The following is a 9,219-nucleotide window of genomic DNA, read 5'->3' as shown; positions in this document are numbered from 1 at the left end:
ATTATAAAGTCATTAGGACAGAAAGTGGACAGAAAGTTTCCCCGCGCAAGGCTGCAGTCACGGCAAATTCCAAGAGGAGACGCTGAGCAATATGTGCTTATACTGCGATGGCGCTTTAATAAAGAAAGCATAGAGTGTGAAATAGAACATAGTTATTCTGTGGCACAGAGGGCTGGAGGAGGCTTAGCTTTCTCTCTCTCTCATCCCCCAGACGATCCTCCGGCCCCCGCCAAAGCCAACAGCGGCCTTTAATAACAGTCCTGCAACTTAAATTGCTTGAACAGAAATGTTTGTTCTCCCCTAACAGGATTGTAAATTATTAATCGGATCTGAAGCCGATTTTATAACCCGATTGTTGAGGTGGGATTCTCCACGAGCAGTGCTCTGGCACACCATTTACTGTGATGTATGTGTCTGCACATCTTTATATCCAATTTAATGTGATTCGGATAGATTTCAAAGCGACATCATAAAAAGCATGGAAGTGACCCCGGCAGAGCCTCCGATGTAGAGTCGGTGCGTCAGGTGGCCACGTCTCTGGCTTCTGATTCGATTTTCCCCATTTCTGTTTTTACCCACCATGTGATCTATACAAATGTAATGCCGGTACACTCAGTAAATATGAATAAATCGCTAAATTAGATCATTTTGCTGGAGAATGTAGTTCAAGCAGGACATGATTTTAAATCACGCTTTGCCTGGAACTGACTGGCGTACCTAATCAGAAGGGTAAATGACCCCGCTTTCTGCCCACGACCTGCCATTAGTTAGAGCCCCATGTTTTTTAAATACACTGTTCTGCCATCTTTTGTGCGACTCGAGTGCACCTCCTGCACTAATGCATGAGATCTTGAGGTACAATACGTCTCGCAGGGGAAAATCAATAGAGGAATGCAGGACCAAGTCTCTGCAGACTCGCTCTTTTTCTCCAAAAGCTCACCGTGAGTTTCAGGGCTCCATTAATGCTGCTTTATTCCTGTCATATCTTTTTGTTTGTGCACTTTAGATACCTGCAGGATTACTTTAGTATCACTGACGCTATTATAGTTTTTATAAATAGTGAGTGATTTTTTAGTTCGTATGCAGTTCATGTAAATGAAAATGGAATTAGCTATATTATCATCTGTCATCAATATTCCAAGATAACTTGCTTTAGATTTTTTATTAAACTTAAAATAAAACATTACTGTTGATTTGGAAGCAAACTGCTAATTTAATAATTTCTTTGCCTTAGCATTTTTAAATCTTGTTTACATTATTCTGGTTTGAGAAGTGCATTTTACCATTATCTATTATTATCTATTTTTTATTCGAATTATCTTAATGAACTCCAGGTTTAGTGTTCAATTGAATTAGTTTTAACAGGGTTCATACACATTTTTACTACAAAAATTCCATGACTTTTCCAGGACTTTTAAGTCCATTTTCATGGCCTAATGTTTCATGTAGGCGACACAGTGGCGCAGTAGGTAATGCTGTCGCCTCACAAGCAACAGGTTTGAGCCTCGGCTGGGTCAGTTGGCATTTCTGTGTGGAGTTTGCATGTTCCCGCCCTTGTTCGCGTGGGTTTCCTCCGGGTGCTCCGGTTTCCCCTACAGTCCAAAGACGTGGTACAGGTGAATTGGGTAGGCTAAATTGTCCGTAGTGTATGAGTGTGAATGAATGCGTATGTTTTGAATGAATGTTTCCCAGAGATGGGTTGCAGCTGGAAGGGCATCCGCTGTGTAAAACATATGCTGGATACGTTGGCGGTTCATTCCACTGTGGCGATCCCAGATTAGTAAAGGGACTAAGCAGAAAAGAATACAAATACGTTGTAAATTATAAGAATTAAACAGGGTTCATACACATTTTTACTACAAAAATGCCATGGCTTTTCCATGGAACGTTTAGATTTATCACAGCATATCATAAAACACGCAACAACCTCTTTAGTTTTAATTTATTTTTATATCCATGTAAAATAGATGATGCTTACACAGCACAAATGATGTGAGACCATGTTTTGGCCAAGAAAAGAAGTAAAAATATCTAACCTTTATTCCAGCATACAGATATTTGTCAAACTAAGTTTAGATGTTGTTAATAGTTTGTTAAACTAGTAATAGTAGGTAAAACTACTTCTATTGTAAAGCAGCGATCACACTGCACTTTTCGTTCCATAGACTTCCTTTTATAGGTGTGCGAATGTGGCAGACCAGAAACGCAAGCACGTATGACACGTTTCACATTTCACTGCATTCGAAAAGTCAAGCATGTTAAATTTTTACCTGTGAAATCGCATCATGTGATTGCATTAGACCAATAGAAGGTAGTTAAAAATAAAATTAAACTATGGAGCAATCGCTTACTTTCAATAACATCTTATCATATTGTTTGATACCACCTCTTTTCATAGTGCCATATGACAGAATTTCACAAGGACAAACTCTAGTGTGACTGCAGCTTAAGTCGCTTTGAACAAAAATGTCTGCTAAATGACTAAATGTAAATGTAATTTTCATGACTTTTACCTAAACCTTGTTTTTCCAAAGCTTTTCCAGGCCTGGAAAATGCCATGTGAAAACTCCATTTTGACATGAACCCTGTTTTAATATTATTTGTCGGTACTGAGTATTTCGAGAAAAAGTGTGCACAAGCAGACCCAATAAATACACTTTTATAACTCAATCACTTAAAACTGATTCACCGTTGGAATGCATCAGCTAATTTTACCTCCTTTTATTGTTTCGTTTCTCTTAAAACGATTAATTTGTGGTGTTTTTCCTATTTAGGTCTTACTTTGGTTTGTCTACGATACTTTAAATAGATGTATTTTTCCATCCATTTTTTCTTTTAATAAACTCCAAGTTTGCTCCTTATTAAATTAATAGCTAACAAGGCAGTTATTGTAGTGGTTAAGCTTAAGTATGGGATATGATTAAAGGATGTCAAATTTCATCATTTGGACATTAACACGCATTACGACTACTAATAAACAGCCAATTTAAAAGCTTACAAGCAACTAGTTAAAAGTAGGAATTGGTCACATATTATATTGCAACCAATGATGGTCACACCTCATTTTAAGGTACATTTCTAGCTATTAACACACCATAAACAATCAATTTTGCCTTAATAAACTGCTAATTTGCTGCTGGCTATAAATTATTAAGGTAGTATTTAGCTTTGAGGGTAGGATTAGAGATGCAGCAAAAATTTGTACTTTAAAAATAGAAATAAGCAGCCAATATCTTAATAACATGAAGATAATAAGCTTCTATTAACAATTTGAATTTGTACTTAATCAAAAGAGTTACCCAAATAATTTGTGTTTACTCTGCTAAATCATACCCCTATACAGTTCATTATAGAATTAGAAAATAAATTAAATAAATAAATGACTTAGTTTAAGAGAATCCGTGGAGTTTTCTTTAAATAAATAAATATTTAAATGAATAATTTGATATTGTAGACTTGTCATATCCTTAACTTGTTTAGCAATACATTAGTCTACTGTATGAAACAATTACATTTGTTGACAGATGTAAAGACACCTACTATAAAGTGGGGCTGCCTCTCTGATTCATTCATCTTTTCGTTCACACCCTAATTACTTAAATAAAATTATTTATTTACCTTAAAATGTGGCATTAATCCTGTTTATTTTGTTTATTTGAGCAGTACACTTTACGATTGGTTCTTCTTTGATGTTTTGCAGTCAGACATGGCTGAAAAAAATGGATTACGAAAAACATACACGGTCCAAATGAAAGAGCTGACGGAGTGTCTGAGGAGAGGACAAATAATACAATGAGAGAAGTGTGCTCAGCTTTTGTCGTGGTCTCGGACGTGTCCTCTCCTGGACCATAGCTGGAACTAAACAATGTGTATGACGCTTTAACACGGTGCACTGGGAATCCAGCAAATACGCTTTCAAAACATGTTTCATTCGTCCTCCAACAGAAGTGTTTAAATGCAGCAAAGAGCAGCCTTTCATGTAATACTATACATACATATAGTCTTGGTCAAAAGTTGGACAAACCCTTGGTAAATATGAGCAAATAATGCAGTAAATATAAATCTGCTAAATTCCAATATTCATCCATCACAACCAGTAAAAGCAAAGAGTTTAGATTTGATGTGCAGAAAAAAAGATTGTTAGGCTTCACAAAATAGAAAATAGCTGTGAAAAAATAGGTAAAGTGTTGAAAATTCCACTATTAGGCCTTTAATTAAGAAGTTCCCAACAAAAAGAGAGGATTTGCATGTGTCTGTATTGTCTTGATGCACTTTGAGGAGAGGAGTTTGTGGAAAATTGGAAAAACAAAACAAAAAAGACATTTTGATGGGGACAGATTTATCAAAAAATAAAAAATAATTTGCACTCATTCAGAAACAAACTGCAGCATATTCAGCACAACTGGACCTTCAAACAGGAGCTTCTATGGTCAGATGAGCTAAAAATTGTTTTTTTCAGCAGCAAACAAACACAATAGGGATTAAAATGTCAAGTTAAATAATATGAGGATATTTAACCTCTTAATGTTTTTTAATGCATTTTTTATTTTTCTTTGCTATTTGGGCTTTTTAGTACCTAATTAGAATAAAACCTAAGTATGATCTTTTGATACGATGCACTTTTACCGAAGAATGATGTTCATATATGTGGACTCGTGATCCGAATTTACATAAAACACTTTTACCTGACAGTTTTTAAATGCAAATATAACATACCATTTATTTAACATGCTTTGACTATCAGAGAGTGAAAACATTTTTCCCCTTTTTGGACAGTTAAAATAGTGTTTGGCAAATTACATATGCTATACTATACTGTATGTCTGTAACAAGATATAAAACATTCAATGTATTTTAAATAGCCACTTAAGAGCTAAAATTTGCTGTCCACATATGTGGCCACTAAGTCCTATAGGAGATTAATGCTCTGGGTCTATTTTTTAGAAACTTCAGTTAAAACTATCAGGGTTTCACAGTATACACATTGATTACTGCTCTAAAATATGTTCGTTTTAAATGTCGTTTTACATTATTTTAAGAAACATGTATAAAAATTTGTAACAGTAAACATGTCAGGTTATCTTCTATCAGACTTCTGCTATCTTCATTAGTTTCAAAAACACAGTTTTCATTACAACTTTTGATATAAAGAAAGCCACTGCACTTTTCAGGTCCAAAGCTTGGATGTTGGCGAATAAGCTATTTGTTTTTCTAATGTTTTCTGAATTGTGGGCTGACCAGTAGCTTTTGATTTCAACCCCTGGCTCATTCTGAAAACTTAAAAAATGAAATGAAGCAATACGTATTTATGGCTACATAATTCATAATCTCCAAAACTGTATAGGCTACATTTTCAGAATGAGCCCATGTTTTTTTATTTGGATGCTCCTTTTCTGCGGCAGATACTGTTTACCTAAAAAAATAAATAAATAAAAAATTGTAAAAACATATTGTTAAAAAAAATACATATACCAAACAGACAGTATAACAGAGAATTTTAGCGGTTTTAAAACCTTGACTTTTTCAAACCGCAGTAAAACTTAAAACTGGTTTTGTCCCATAATTTGTTTTATGTGAGATTGGCAAAACCACCTGCATGACACTCTCTCTCCTCTCCATATGCACTAGACACTTTTTTGTCAATAATGTTTGTTTTTGAAAATAATTGTGCAATTTTTAGTGTGAGTGGGCTTGACCTGTAGAAGAGACACTCTCTGTACTCATATTTAAAAAAACTAATCAGACTTGTCATTACATTTATATTCCGCTACTCTCTGATGATCTAAAAAGCTTCTTTCATTCTCACTTGTAGTTGCCTTGGATAAAAGCGTACCTGCTAAATGAATTCATTTTCCTTTTGGCTTAGTCGTTTTATTCATCAGGGGTCACCACAGCGGAATTAACTACTCCAGAATAACTACGCCAACTACTCCAGAATATGCTTGACTCAGCGGATGCCCTTCCAGCTGCAACCCAGTACTAGGAAACACCCATAGACACTCATTCACACTCATACACTACAGCCAGTTTATTTTAATTCACCTATAGCGCATGTCTTTGGACTGTGGGGGAAACCGGAGCACCCAAAGGAGAACATGCAAACTCCGCATAGAAATTCCTACTGACCCAGCTGGGACATGAACCATCAACCTTCTTGCTATGAGACGACAGTGCTAAACACTGAGCCACTGTGTCGCCCTAAATGAATAAATGTAAAAAAATTGTCAGGCTTCTGATTGGCCTACATGGTTTTATGCTTTGGGTTATATCTGTTTGCAAAAAAGCAAAACAATACAAAATAAATAAATAAATACAATAAATAAAAAACATCATATAAATTAAATAAGTAAACCAAACCAAAACACATATAAGAAAAAAATCTAAAAAGGGTGGGGGTTGATAATTTCATGGCTTTAATCGTTATTTTGTCTCGTTAAATGTTTGCTAGCATTGTGGGTCACAGAAATTTTCCCCATTTATCAAAATAAATTTCAATCCTTTCATATAAACTGTAGGACTTTTTCAAAAGCTGCAACTCGGCCTAACTCTGAGATCCACTCGAAGATCAGAGGTCTACTAGAAGAATTTCAGTTTTTAACAATCATCTGCCTAGCAGGATTCAGCTCTGTCTGTTTTTTTAAACTAAGGTCGAAATAAACTTTATAAACATTTGTATATAAAAACACTTGTTTATGTGTGGACATGACCATACACTGTGTCTTAACTACATGTCACATGATGCTGCGACACTTGACAATATGCATCTGGTCCATGTTAAAAGGATCTAATCATTTGCAACGTTGACGTGAAGTTTTGTATTTTAGAAACGGTTTCTATTTCTGCGACACCGTGTTTAAACAACAGCATAAAGTGCAATGTTTTTTATTCAATGTTAAATGTTACCAGTAAGAGATTGAATACTATTTACATGACATTTATTGCTATACAAAAAGCGGCAGCAGATAGTTTGCCTCAGATCTCAAAAATTATAAAACAGGTTTCAAATTTAATTATTTGATTATTAACTTGTCCATTTCATTGGGAGTTTCACATTTTTAACAAAAGATTACATATTTGTGAACTTTTTACGAATTTAAGTGGACTAAACATAAAACAATTAATTGGTCCAAAAGAACTTTAGAATTGTGTTGTTTTAACAAAAAAAGTGGCAGCAGATAGTTTACCTCAGATCTCGAAAATTAAATGACAGGTTTTAAATTTATTTATTTAATTATAAACTTGTCCTTTTCATTGGTAGTTTCACAGTGCTCCAGCCCACGCTTCTGAATGACCAATATTTAAATGTTTCTGTCATATTGCTTCTGGTGCAGACAAATAAGCTGGTTGGAATTTTGTCACGCCGCATGTTGTTTGGACATGGTGTTAATGGGCTCTGGTTGGATCTTCCATAATGACAAAATTGAAACAAAAATGGATCACTGAGCACAAGATTAAAGCTCGACCAGTCCTTTGATCGAAAATGAGTGGCTGAATTAAAGAGGAAAAAGCACCAACATGGACCAATAACCTGAATGATCTGGTCAGATTCTCTATGAAAAAGGCTCTCAAATGTCTTGGTGTCCTCATCTCATTAGGCAAATGCAGGTTTCAGTAATGAGTAAAATGGTTCCAATAATTTAGACCCCAAATTTTTTACATTATTTTTTTAACAAAAGATTACATATTTGTGAACTTTTTACAAATGTAAGTGGACTGAACATAAAACAGTTAAGTTGCTCCAAAAACATTAGAATTGTGTTGTTTTAACAAATTTTTAATGCGAAGTTTGAATAAGCAGCAATTTTTTGAGTGAAGTTAAAGAAAAATAATACAAAGTTTTTTTCACAGCCTTCATGGCCACAAGGGTACCAATAGTTATGACCATGACTGTATTTTGTAACTTTAAAATCAAATCAATATATTCTTCAACAGGTGGTTTAATATGTAGTTGCTCAGTCCATCAGACCAAAGCACTTGGAATGTTTCATCAACACTTTCTACTGTATATCGGCAGAGAAATCGTGGGCCCTGCTCATTTGCAGTTCTTCCTGATTAACATACCTTAATGAAACAGGCTATAATCGGACACATTGATTTTTTTCCTTCTTTGATTGAGCTAAAATGGAGTCTGAACGTCTTTGAGTCCGAGCGCTGATTGATCTGCGGTGAAATTCAAGACTATTCAGTTTGAAAAATAATTATGTTCGTATAATCTGCTCAAGTTTTGATGCAGCACCATTGCAGAAGTCCAATGCTTTAATGCAGGTTTCTTTAGAAGTTTGTTATCTGGCTTGACTTATCAAACTAAATTATATATAAATATAATAAGTTATATTTTAGCATCACTACCACAATACTGCTAATTAAACTAATCTTAATACAAATGTGAAATATTTCTTCTCAACTTAAGCTGAAATAAAATACTGAAATCAAATAAGCATGTAGGATAATGTGTTAGTTATCATTCATGTGTTAGTTATTTTTCATTTTGCCACTTTAAAAATGAATTATTGTGTTTATTTATATAATGAAGACTCCATGCAGAGTTATATTACACTTGATCATTGAATTTCTGTACCTCAATACTGTAAAACTCCACTGAATACCAAAAAGTTCTGTTTGTTTAATTTTTTCACATTGTTCCATTATTTTAATAAGTGCTTTAATTTGTTGATTTTATATATTTTTGTGTCATTTTGTTTATAATGCAGATCCTCTCACCTATCCCACTCACCTATCCCAAATCCCAAAGTCAAACTCTCAATCAAAAAATTATGTTTTTTTTCCTAATAGAGTTACTACAGTTATTTTGTGAAATTATTTTCACATTGCAACATAAATCACAGAAAAACTAAATATTGCAATGTCTGTTTTTTCCAATATTGTGCAGCCCTAATATATACACATATCATTATGTATGTACGCACAAATTTTTGTTACATATATTTAAATGTATAGAGTTTGTATCATATACAGTTGAAGTCATAATTATTAGCCCCCTTTGATTTTTTTTTCAATATTTCCTAAATTATGTTTAACAGAGCAAGGAAATTTTCACAGTATGTCTGATAATATTTTTTCCTATGGAGAAAGTCTTGTTTGTTTTATTTCAGCTAGAATAAAAGCAGATTTTAACTTTTTAAAACCATTTTAAGGTCAAAATTATTAGCCCCTTTTACCTATATATTTTTTTCGAGTCTTACAGAACAAAGTATCATT

Source organism: Danio rerio, chromosome 21 (genome assembly GCF_052040795.2).
Source record: "Danio rerio strain M-AB ecotype USA chromosome 21, GRCz13ab, whole genome shotgun sequence".
NCBI lineage: Eukaryota > Metazoa > Chordata > Actinopteri > Cypriniformes > Danionidae > Danio > Danio rerio.
This window is presented reverse-complemented; position numbering follows the sequence as displayed.